Genomic DNA, 12,017 nt, shown 5'->3' with positions numbered 1-12,017 from the left:
ACTGGAACTGAATTACTACCTGGTGATGACAGTCTAAAACGTTTCATAAAAAATAAAAAATAAATAGCAATAGATTCCTGCCTGGTTGATAAATAGCTTTTATTCCTAACACAGTTCAAAAAGAAATATTGTTTAATAAAGTGGTTAACTGAATAGCTTACATATTGATAAATGCAATGAAATATCTGTAAATAGTCAGAACTACTTATGGAGAGGATTAGGGACAGTGAAGGAAAAAAAAGGAGGGGTTGACAGGATTCTGACTTTTTTCTCTCAGAATTCCCACTTTAAAGTTAGAATTCTGAGAATAAAGTCAGAATTCTGACTTTAAAATCAAAAAGTGGGAATTCTCACTTTAAAGTCAGAATTCTGAGAAAAAAGTTAGAATCTTGTCACCTCCCATTATTTTTCTTCACTGGCCCTAATCCTCTTCAATAACTACTAAAATGGTTTGTAATTGCATATTTTTTTTACTTCCAATTACGAATATACCACCGTTATCTCAAATACTTGAACACCTTTCCTATTGCATTATTTGTGTATTGTTGTTGTTTACCTCCATGTCACGAGAGGGACTCTCATGCGTTGTCATGCATTGTACTGGGAAGCATATGAAAACCCATTGCGAACTCAAACATGGCAGGGATTGACAGGAAGCCAACAGTTTTCAACCTATTGAATTGACTATATAGGGTTTAGTCAATACAAATAATAATAATCATAATAATATGACTGCAGCGATCAAATATGCAGAATTATGAATGCAGAAGAGAAAAATCACTTCGTCATGAATTTTTACATAACATTTTTTAACTTAAATTTAAACTATACATTGCAGCAAACTGTATTTTCTTCTCTGGAAACAGCAAAGGAACAAAGTGACGTCAGAACCTCAGCAAAGATGATGCCTGCTATCTAAAGGAGCGCTTTTGAGTGAGCCTGGTTTGTTGATCAGCAGAAAATGCAACTGTATCAGGTTGTCGGTATAAAAGCCTGCCCACAGAGTCATTTTCGAACTATCGTACTATTAGCTAGGGCCTTTGAAGCCATCCTGTGACAGCTTAGGTTTTTTATAGAAACAGCAGAAAAAAAGCAAAATGTAAATTTGTGAATTGAAAACTTGCAAATAGGATTACATCAAATAACACACTCGTCTACAAAGTTTAATACGAGGATGAGTCATCTTGGACCAAGAAGAAAACAAAGTGAGAGTGTTGTTGAACAATAGGTGGAAGTATGCACTTGAACATTTAGATTGAGTCATATAGCACTTGATAGAAGTTTGCGTGCAAAACTATAAAAGAAAATGTGCCCCTTCATCGCCAGCTAAGAGCCTGTGTATTAGAATTCACTCCCTACCTTTTGGAAATGTAAATGAACTGCTAGTCTGGTCAGGAGTGCATCCTGTTAAGACAGGTACAGTAGCTGGTGCAGCGCCTATAACGCATACTAAGCATGCTAAGCTGCGCCTTCCTCATAAACGGCGGCCGCTAAGCATGCACTCATGCATCTGAAATGTCTCATACAGTACGTAATGTACGGACAAAAACATCTCTTACAGTACTGACTATAAAAAAAAAAAAAATGCAATATATATGCAAGATATATGCAATTCTGTTTGTCATAAATTAGGTCTGACAGTTATTTTAAGCCAAGACAGGCAATAAGCAGCTTGAAGCCTCTTTGAAAAAGAAGCAGCTCATGAGTTTGGTCACCAAGGCACCACTGACTGGACTATATCTTCTTCAGTAAGTATGAGTTAAATGTATAGGTGCAATATATTATTTTCTCTGCGTATTTGTTTCTTGAATTGCAATCATATGAGTAGTGGGGCTCATCCAAAGCAATTAACATTAAACATTCGGTATAAGGTTTCTTGCTGGCAGATATTAGAAATAGTAAACCCTGGTAATACATAAAACAAGAATGCATACAACATAACAAATTAAGGAAATGTGTCTTTTCCTCAGACATACCAACCACAGACAAACATTTTGACTACCAAGGTCCCTTAAAAGTAGTGAAGTCACCGGCAGCATTCTAACGTCGCCATGACCTTAGCCAACCTAATTTGAATACATTGATTACTCCGTGGCATTTCTTTACGGTATTGTGATTTTAAATGTTCTCATAAAGTTTCGCCCTGAGTGCTATTTAAAAATAGGTCTGTATCATGATGCAACCATCAATAATAAAATGAAAGCAAAGTCAAAACTAAATTTGGTCTGAAATTTAAATCCCTATGGTTGATGCAAAAAGTGAATTTTTGCTATTACTCCATACAGGCGTGCAAGCATAGACCACAGAAAAAGTTCATGATTTTAAGAGTAGGCTCTAGCTTTGAGGGGATAGATATTTTTATATTATTATTATTATGGGGTGGCACAGTGTCACACTAGTTAGCACAGCCGTCTCACAGTTCAGAGGTGCTGGGTTTGATTTTAGGTCCGACCTTCTTGTGTGGAGTTTCCACTCCAAATTGCCCTAAGTGTGATTGTGAGTACTAATGGTTGTTTGTCTATGTGTGCTTTGCGATTGGCTGGCGGCCAGTTCAGCGTGTCCCCCGCGCCTACTGGCCAAAGACTGTTAAGATACGCGGTTCGGAAGATGAATGAATAATAATGATATTCGTTGCCGTCCCTCTTGGTTTATCATCGTGTGCAGATAAACGCAAAGCTGGCCTTGTGCCTTAAAAATCAACACAAAAGTGCGTGGTGAAGGATTGCAGCTCTATTAAGAAGAGTTAACTCGTTAGAATAGCGCAAACGGGAAATGCACACATGCGAAATAACACAAACGTTTAAAGTAGAAATGGATGGAGCGATATTTTGTTGACACGGTATTTTTTTCTGCTACTACCATATCTGGTATATTGAATCAAAATAATTGGTTCTGATTGATTGAAAGTGTGATTCATGAACACGCAAGTCCTAATCGATCAATATTTTTAGTGTCCATGAAAACAGTGCAGCCGATCATACTTTTAATATGAACCCTGATTGGCTAAAATCATTTTTTTCCATGTACACATAGCTATATTGTTCAGCTGAAAGGGTCTTTTGGGAATCTGCCGTAACAATGCGGGCCTCGCATTGGAGCCACTATTCCTCCCCTTAACCCCCAATGGGACCACTCAGGGAAGTGTCTGGTTAACGCACTCGCAGAGCTGACACGTCATGATAGACAAGAGGTGGACCCCCTTGATCCCCAGCAGTCCCCAAAAGACACCCAAGGTTATATCATCGAGCCTGGGTCAGCTGTATAACTGTGCCCGGGGTCAGCGGGAGGATATGGAGCGTGACAACGAAGATATAGGGTTACAGTTTATGGTCAAGGGACGGGATGGGAGAGGGGTGTTATGGGGGAAGGGGGGCATTGCTGCAGGGCCAAACGTTCCTTGAAAGAGTTCAAGGTCCAACTGGCATTGTGACTCGGGTCCTGTTCACTGTCACTGTTGGAATGCTTGTCACTGCCAGTCAGCCACTAGACTTTTGCTGAGGGGAGGGGTGGTTCGGCGGTCCATGTTTGGTTGACGCTAAGACGAAAATAAAACACAGAGCTCTACATCGTAGATAATAAGACAAAGTTGCGGTGTAATGATTGCCATGAGACATTGCAACATTCTTTATGCACTAACTTTAACAAGGCAGCACTGTCTCGATTAACTTTCAGCAATTAGAAAGGAATCAGTCATTTACACTAGCTTGATGTAACTGCAGCGAGTATATTTTAAAGAGTTTGATGCGTCATTCTTATCGCTAGCATTACCCTAGTGACCGGAAGTCAGCACAATGCCTCAGTGCAAAAGCAAAACTGTTATCCCTTTTAGGAAGCTGTGAATTATTCTTCTGTGTTGCCCTGTTAAGCGATCGGTGCTTCACTATGATTCAAAATTTAAAACGTCACTGTGTGTGTGTGTGTGTGTGTGTGTGTGTGTGTGTGTGTATTGCTGAAACAGATGTAAGGAGAAACATCTGGATGGCTCTTGGCAGTGACTCCCGGAATCAACTCCTGCCACATCGTAAAAATTTTTAGTGTTGTTGGCTCACCCATGGTACCACCATAGAACAACACAAAAAAAAAAAACAATGGACATTAAGCACCTGTGTAGTGAAAGTTCACAAGGCAAGCAAAGATCAAACCCATAACGAACAGGTGTTAAGCACAGTTCTCCTATTGTATCTATTAATGTCATCTTGATGTAGTGGAAAAAAACATTGCAAGCTGTCATGTGGCGTCTAAATTTATCCAGTCCGCAGTTATTCCATTCCTTTTAAATATATAAATACTTTGGCATTGGTTGATTACCATTAATGATTGAAATATTTCAAAACAACACAGCAACTATTAAAAAGTTACTGGAATGTTTTTATTTATGCTCTTACTAATTTTTCATCTGCATTAGAAACTGAGGGAGGACGACACACCATTAGAAAATAATTCATGAAAATTATTTCAGTGTACCGTTAGAACGATACGATTATTTGTTCCGTGCCTCAAATCACATAGATCCCAACATTTTCCACCATGTGTTTTTAACAAAGAAAATAGCATTAATAATTGAATATAATGAGAACGAATAAAACTGTTTATTCGCACTTTGCATCAATGAAATGGCAAGGGTTGGCCGCACAAATGAAAGAAAAAGAAAATCTAGCGGAACTTCAAGTTTATTTATTAACCATGGCTCAAAATATTTTAATTTGAAAAGTGACCATATTCTCTACATCCGCCTATAACTTACTCTTGCCGCATGTCAACTTTCCTTTGTATATAAACAAGCCAGCAAGATAAGTCAAATAAACAGACAAAGGTTGTACAAAGGTTCTTTGACATGGCGTAGTGAGCATGTGATTGAGTCCCACTCTGTGGCAGTGTGCATGCGAGTGTGACTGGTTGTCTCTGTTTGTGCCCTGTGAATTTCTGGCGACCAGTTCGGGGTGTCGTCTGCCTTTCGCCTAATGTCAGCTGGGATAGGCTCCAGCACCCCCTGCAAACCTCAACAGGACAAGCGTTGTTGCGGTGTTGAAAATGGTTGGATGGGTGGATGGAAAGTGATTCCCACCCTTGAAGCCCAATTTATAGCAAGCGGCGCTCCAACGAGTGAATGACACCGAATGCAAAAAAGCACTACTCTAAAATACACATCTTATCAGGTGTCTCAACTCTCAGCAAAATAAAACAGAAATAATATGAAAAAAGTAATATTGAAAATTTTGAATATATGTATTGGTGTGCCGTTTGTGTTTGAATATCAGCTACTTAAGGGCTTAGGAAGTAGAAGATGAACAGCAGCTTGGAAGAAATTGCTTCGGAAGGGCTGAAGGCTAACTCAATCAGCCTCATATTTTTGCCGTCTTGACAACGTTACACCCTGTTGACAGACAGACTCGGGCCGTAAAGCTCAAAATGTGCCTTGAGCCCCAAGTCATGTCCTCTTATTGGGAACTTCCTTTCCTATTAAACACGGAAACATTAGTGGCGGACTATGGTTACACGAGTCTCCAAGGAGACATATGGACAAGGAAACACGGCCCGCTTTGGGTTTTTTTTTTTTGTTTTTTTACAAATTTGAAGGAAACAAGCAAAGCCTGGAGGATTTAAACTGAGAGACACAAGAACTGTAAGCCATCCATCCAGCTCAGAGTGATAAAGTTCAGATGGGTTTATGACAATATGGTGAAGATAAAACCCCTAGCTTGTGTTTTGGGAAGATGATGTATTAATGTATTAAATTATTCTTTCCATTCCACTGGAAGATGGAAATACGTTTGATACCTGAACGCCCATTTTACAAAACTAAACTGAACTCTATAGCCTATAAAGACAACCGATATAAAATGTACTTATTCGAAAGACCCACAATGTACCTGATACCTAATTTACTACGCTGTCATTTATTTAAATAGTATGAATACTCTGGCAACACCAGCCATCCATATTAAGTTTGCGCTTACATCCATAAGCTATGCAGTGAAGAAAACAACGAGCCAAAAACCCCTTTATATCTTCTTTATACTATTTCTGTACAGAGACTTGCTTGATTGAAACAAGACTTTGGAGGCCTATGCTCAACCAAAGCAGTACGTTTATCCAAGGCCTACCTGCATTCAACTGTTTTCCTCAGAATCCTGAATCTTGAATCTTGAATCTCCAAAGAAACAATTTTTCCATGATGGTGTTTGGGGGGTTGTATGTGGAGTGTTATTATCTTAAGACCAGTTAAGAACCCACGTCTCTGAGCACTGAGCCCAGCCTTTCGGGAGCCTGTCACTTTCCCGTTGAACCGCAAAGGCATTAACAGTCTCAGACAGACAGCTACACCGATCTTGCCACTGACGAAGATATTTCCCTCATATTTCTCCCTGGCCTTAAAAGAGTAAATTGTGAGGACGTGTTGCTGTTTTTGTCAGACCTTCCAACCAATATTGTACACAACAAGGGACTTCAACACGTACAGCTAAAGCTCGATTTTACTCGCTTCGATCCTACGCGCCTTTCTGTCTAACGCAGTTTGGTCATGAACCCCAATTTTTTTTTTCATAAATACGTACATTTTCAAGTAGTAAGGACCATACGAAGCTAAATGACTGGCGCACAAACCATAGCACTAGTGATTTGATGAATTTCTGTGACCAATTTAAAGGCGTTACATAATAAGAAGTCAGGCTGTTTGATCTTTATGACTGATATTACAGATAGCTAGGACCATTTTTGATTTGGACAGGGGGAAATTCGCAGAAGCACCTCATCCACACAGTCACTCACAAGTCAAAGAGTATGGCCGGACACAGTAGTAGAATATGTGGCTTCCTTTTTTCTCTCTTCCACACAACTCACAGAGCATCAAAATCACACACTTACTCAATCCGCCTGATATCATCATCTGCGTATTGCTTCCCTTTTAATAAAATGTCAACAGTGTGGGGAGCATTCAAATTGATGGATGGCAGACGAACCCCTTCGGCTGCCCAACGACATAACATGCCTGACATAATGCAACAACAAAGTCCTTCAGCATAATAACATGCCTTTCTTAAAAAAAAAAAAAAAAAAAACTTTCTATACAACGTGCTTATGGAGTTAACGCAATTCCCAGATTCCAGAGCCCAAAGTCCGCGTAAAATCGAGGTTCAGGTGTAGTTTCCAGGCTATCACTATCTCGTCTCGTAGATTTTAGTATAGAACACTGCACAACAAACGCAACTGTAAGAAAGTGATGTACATAAATGATAAGACAATAATTAACATATGTAAAATATGTAATTACAAGAGCGGATTTACGGGAGTACATTAGTAGAATAAGTAACAAATTTTTGCTTCCTCATTAAAACATTCACTCCTCTTGTGTGCATGGAAGTCGCACTTGAAGTAAGAATGAGAAGCTGGCAACTGATTACATGAGGAGCCAAAAGACAAACATGGAAACAGACGACAACGGATGACCGTGGCTGACCTTTAATTACACACAGGACCAGTGATTGGCCGCCACTCTGAGAGCCCCATGGCCTTAAAGGGGGATGAGGGCAGTTGTGCAATTGCACCGGATCACCAAATGGCTGTCAGATGCAACGCACTCCAAATCAAAGTGATTCTCCAATCAGCAGCAGAAGCTGGGAAAAATGAAATTCAAGTGAAGGACGAGTGATGGTAGAAACACATAAGGGTGCTTCAAGTAGGTGAAGTAATCCTGGAATAGAAAGATGACTTTTGTCAACTAAATATCTGGAAATAGGCAGTAAATATTATTTATATTTTTATTTTGCTTCAATTTTTTTTTTTTTTTTTATATTTTGTTTTTTTTAACAGCAAGTCTTTTTAAGTTAATTAAGAACATAAAAATGATTTCATACAAATAGCAAGTAACAATTAATAAAAATAACTAAAACAGTTAAGATTAAGATTACATTTTATCAGTATATTAGACAGCATACAAAAAGTGTTTTTGTTCACTGAAGAAATATTTTGGATTACTTCATTGAAGAAATCTTTACGATTTACTTAAATCAAAGATGTGCATCGGTTGCATGTGATTAAATGTGACGATAAGCGGTTAGGAAGATGAATGTATGAATAAATTAAAAAAATAATAATAATAACAATTGATCTCCATTTTACAAGCATGGCAAGATGAGTGTGGCCACTCTAATGATCACAACATGAAAACGTAATTTGTGATGCACTAAATCAGGTGGGCAGCATATATGCAATTGGAGAAATTTTGTTCCTTGCGAGAGGGCACATCAGCTCTTAATGTCTAGGACGGTTGAGGAAAATGAATATGCATAAATTTTCAACCACAGGATCATGGCTGCCTAAGAAAACATTTGAGTGTGTCTAAATCAAACATGCACGTGGAGAAAAGTTAACTGGAAAGCATTTGGGCTGCATCCAGCCGTGAATGAATAATGTGCCAGCCCGGATTAGCCAAACTCTATTTAAACATAATAGCAGATTTCCTTTAAATCACTAGCCAAACTCCACTGTTTAATAGGCATCTGAGGATGCTCTGCAAAAGTGTTGCTATTAGCCATCAGGCAGTTTGTGAAGTCTTTAATGCAGGTCAAGCTTGCCGACCTCCAGCTGCTCGGAATAAAAGCCCGAATCAGCAGCTCTGCCTCTGCTGACTTCCTTATCAGCTCGCACAGCTGAGAATCACACGTGAGCCCACTGCCAAGCTTGCAGCAGCACTGTTACTCAGCCGACCATTTGAGTGGTCATAAGTAGGTAGGTGCATTTGACACCGTTGAAAAATTGAAAATACAATCGATTTGGAGCAACATCCAGAGCTGTATAAAAGTCACCATTAGATTTGTAGTTTTAACAATGCTATGAAAATGACTGCTGCTGAAGTACAGCGGTCTTGAGATATTGGTGACTTCAGTTAGTTTTCCGTACAGTCATTCTGTTGATTTTTTGGGGGGGGATTGTGTTGTTAGAAATAATGGCTGTGTAAATACAGTCCAACAAGACATGTAGACAGATAATATCACAAGACGGACAGGGATATATTCTTTATCCTTTGCAAAGAAAGGCTACTCTCACTGCGGAGCTGTGATCGTCTCCATGCATGTCTGTCATACAAGGCGCCATGCAGCTTGCAGCTTTAACAAGGTTACAACACGTCCATTGAACAGAGGAAAAAAAATCATTCATCTCATTACTGTATACGATGCAGCACAATATTATAGAATATAATTTCTGCCACCTATGGAGCAAGGCTGGGCACTCAAGAAAACAAGAAAAGAGGATCTACCCGGAAGAAAGCTGACAATTTCTTAATGTAAGACAAAAGGTCTATATGACAGAATAAAGGTGGACATAACAGGACAAATCATATAAGGGAAACGGCAACTGCATAGCAACTGATACATTATGGAATCAGGCTTATGATACGATGAACTTTATAACAACTGATACAGCGAGAAACGACGAGTCACCGATCGGTCACCACAATTTCCTTTACTTAAAACAAAATATTTTGGTTGTATTCGGGGGGAGTCTCAAATGTATTGGCATTTCCATTCATAAATTGGGAAAGACGATTTCATATAGGTTGGTGTTTTAAGTTTCGAGCATGGTAGTTACTAATTACACTCATATCTCAAGGCAACATAAACACAATAAATCTGTCTTGAGTTACATACTCTGACCTGCAAATTTGATAATTATTACATCTATGTTGTTAAAAGAATTCAATGGCTGTGATTTTGCTTTTCAACAAAAGTTAATGAGTCTACATGCCCCCGGGTCTCTTGAAACCCTACAATGAAAATCTCAAGACTGCCGAAACATTCTGGAACAATTTGTGCTGCCCCAAGTCAGAAAGTTTGGTCTCAGTTTTGTTGTTCTGGGGCTGTTTGGCTACTTTGTGAACAACACGTCAGGTTGTTCTGAAGACCCAATTGAACATGTGTGGAAAGGCCTGAAATCTTCAGTCAGTGCCCATTGTAGGTTTTCAGAAGCAATTCAGACACCATCTGGAATTACTCCAGACGAGCAGAATTAGAGGAATTTTGCCGGTGTTCACGGTGGAAATGTACACAAGAGGGCAAACAAGAGCCATATGCAAATACCACAGAATTGTCCTTGGCTGCACATTCCCGCTGGAGCGCCTCAACACTTTCCCATTTCTCCTTCAGGATGTTAATTGATTAAAAATTCAACATTATGCTAATCGAGGGGAGACTGTGCTCGCAGGCAATAGTCCCCGCAGTAAATCAAAGTGGCGTCTTATCAGCTAATTAACTGCACAGAGTTGTTTTTCAAACAATACCGGCTGATTTCCTCCCTGGCAACCGTTTATGCATATATTTGAGTGTGTGTATGGATGTGGGTGGAGTAGGTGACATCTCTGGATAATAGTGCATGCACACACATCAGCAGTATGCATCAGGTACACGCAGCCCACTGCCCACGGGAGGCCGGAGCGGAGATGAGTCAGGATGCCGAGCGTGTCGGAGGTGTAGCGGGTTAATGCTCCAAACAGCACAAGCTGCTTTACTTACAAGTCTCATTCATCGTCTGCGGGTTACTTTGTGCAAAACTGCACTTTTCTGATTCACTTCTTTTTTTAAACATATTTAGGATTAGCTCAAAAATTTACTAGATGAAAATCAGTTCATCACTTTAAACATTAAATATCTTGTCAAATTTAGTTGACTATATATTGGTTGAAAAGAGTTAAAAAATCATTGTATTTGGTTTTACGTAATACAGTAACTACCGAGATTGGGGTTTGTACTCGTCTGAAACGTCTAATTTAGGAAGAGCAAATGTCTTCAAACCTGGTTCTTGGCTGTTTTCCTGGATTTTTTATGTTTGCTGCATTTGAGGAAAGTGGGATGTTGGACCTTTGTGACTTTCCACTAGGAAACATCAGTAGAAACTCCCCTTGAACAGGCAGGTCCGAATTGTGAAGAAATAAAAGAACCCCGAGTTCACCGACCAACTAGAGTGAGACGATGGCGACCGCATGGAGGCACAGTCAGTGAATGGCAAAACAAGATTGTAAACATGTTTTTACCTTTATTTGTTTATTCTTAAATTAATTTAGTTTTTCAAAATTACTTTAAATGACACATTTACTTGTAATGTACATTGTGAACTATGTCTTGTCACCGTGGGATAGTGGGAACGTAATTTCGATCTCTTTGTGTGTCTTGGCATGTAAAGAAATTGACAATAAAGCAGACTTTGACTTGACTTTGATTTATACATTATGGAAATATGAAGGTTTGCTGGAAATCAAAAGATGTTTTGATAAATGAGAACAACAAACAATCTCTCTGAATTAGCCATCTTTGTTGTTTGCATTCACCTCAAACACTTTGAAGACGGAACTGGGAAAATCCGCATAGGTTAATTCCGATTTCACTCCTTCCTTGAATGCACCAATAGTCTCCCTGCTGCACCACCCCCGATTCAAATGATCAGCAAGTTCTGCAGAAGCTATACAACAATCCTGATCATTTGAATCAGCAGGGAGGCATACAGAACATGGAGTGAACTGACCCCCAAGGACTAGGAATGAAGACCCTCGGTCTAATGCATTCAAATGATTGCTTGTGCAAGAAGTAAACAGTGGCGGCAGATGGCCTATGTCAGGCCTCTGCCAGACAGCCAATAAGGAGACAGAACAACAGCGAGGCTAAAGACTAACCTGCAGCCATTTTGACTGATAAGGCTTTTACTGGTGATCAGCCCTGTGAGCGTCTGCTCGCACCCAAATATTGACGTTGCAATGACACAACATTAAATCGAATCACCAGCGACCATCACAGGAGAGGCGTACGTGGACTTTCGTTAGATCAACAAAAGTCTTAAAACTGCTCCAGGGGTTACGTTTTGTAAAACCAGACTGCTTGTTAAATCCCCAAATATGTACAGGTCTCACACATGGAGCTTAACAGCAATAGACAGAGAAATTCAGTAGCACATTCTTAACTTAAGTTGAGAGATAAATCATGCGCGTGCATGTGCGTGGCTGGAAGCCAACTCCATGTGTTCCCGTCATC

General features: G+C 39.6%; 1 protein-coding gene across 3 annotated transcripts in view; it reads right to left on the bottom strand.

Moving 5' to 3' along the window:
* Positions 1 to 12,017, bottom strand: part of xpnpep2 (X-prolyl aminopeptidase (aminopeptidase P) 2, membrane-bound) — a 100,771-nt gene that overhangs the window by 75,216 nt on the left and 13,538 nt on the right. The window contains exon 2 of one of the 3 annotated variants that reach the window (XM_088373823.1): positions 7,457 to 7,613. The exons of the other annotated variants lie outside the window; for them this stretch is intronic. The gene's annotated coding sequence lies outside the window, so the exon portion shown is untranslated. The remainder of the gene's footprint in view (positions 1 to 7,456; positions 7,614 to 12,017) is intronic. 3 annotated transcript variants of the gene reach the window in all.

The sequence above is a fragment of the Syngnathus floridae genome, chromosome 1 (assembly GCF_059516105.1).
Source record: "Syngnathus floridae isolate MCC-2025c chromosome 1, RoL_Sflo_1.0, whole genome shotgun sequence".
Taxonomy (NCBI): domain Eukaryota; kingdom Metazoa; phylum Chordata; class Actinopteri; order Syngnathiformes; family Syngnathidae; genus Syngnathus; species Syngnathus floridae.
The sequence above is the reverse complement of the archived record's forward strand: the minus strand, read 5'-3'. Positions and strand labels throughout refer to the sequence as shown.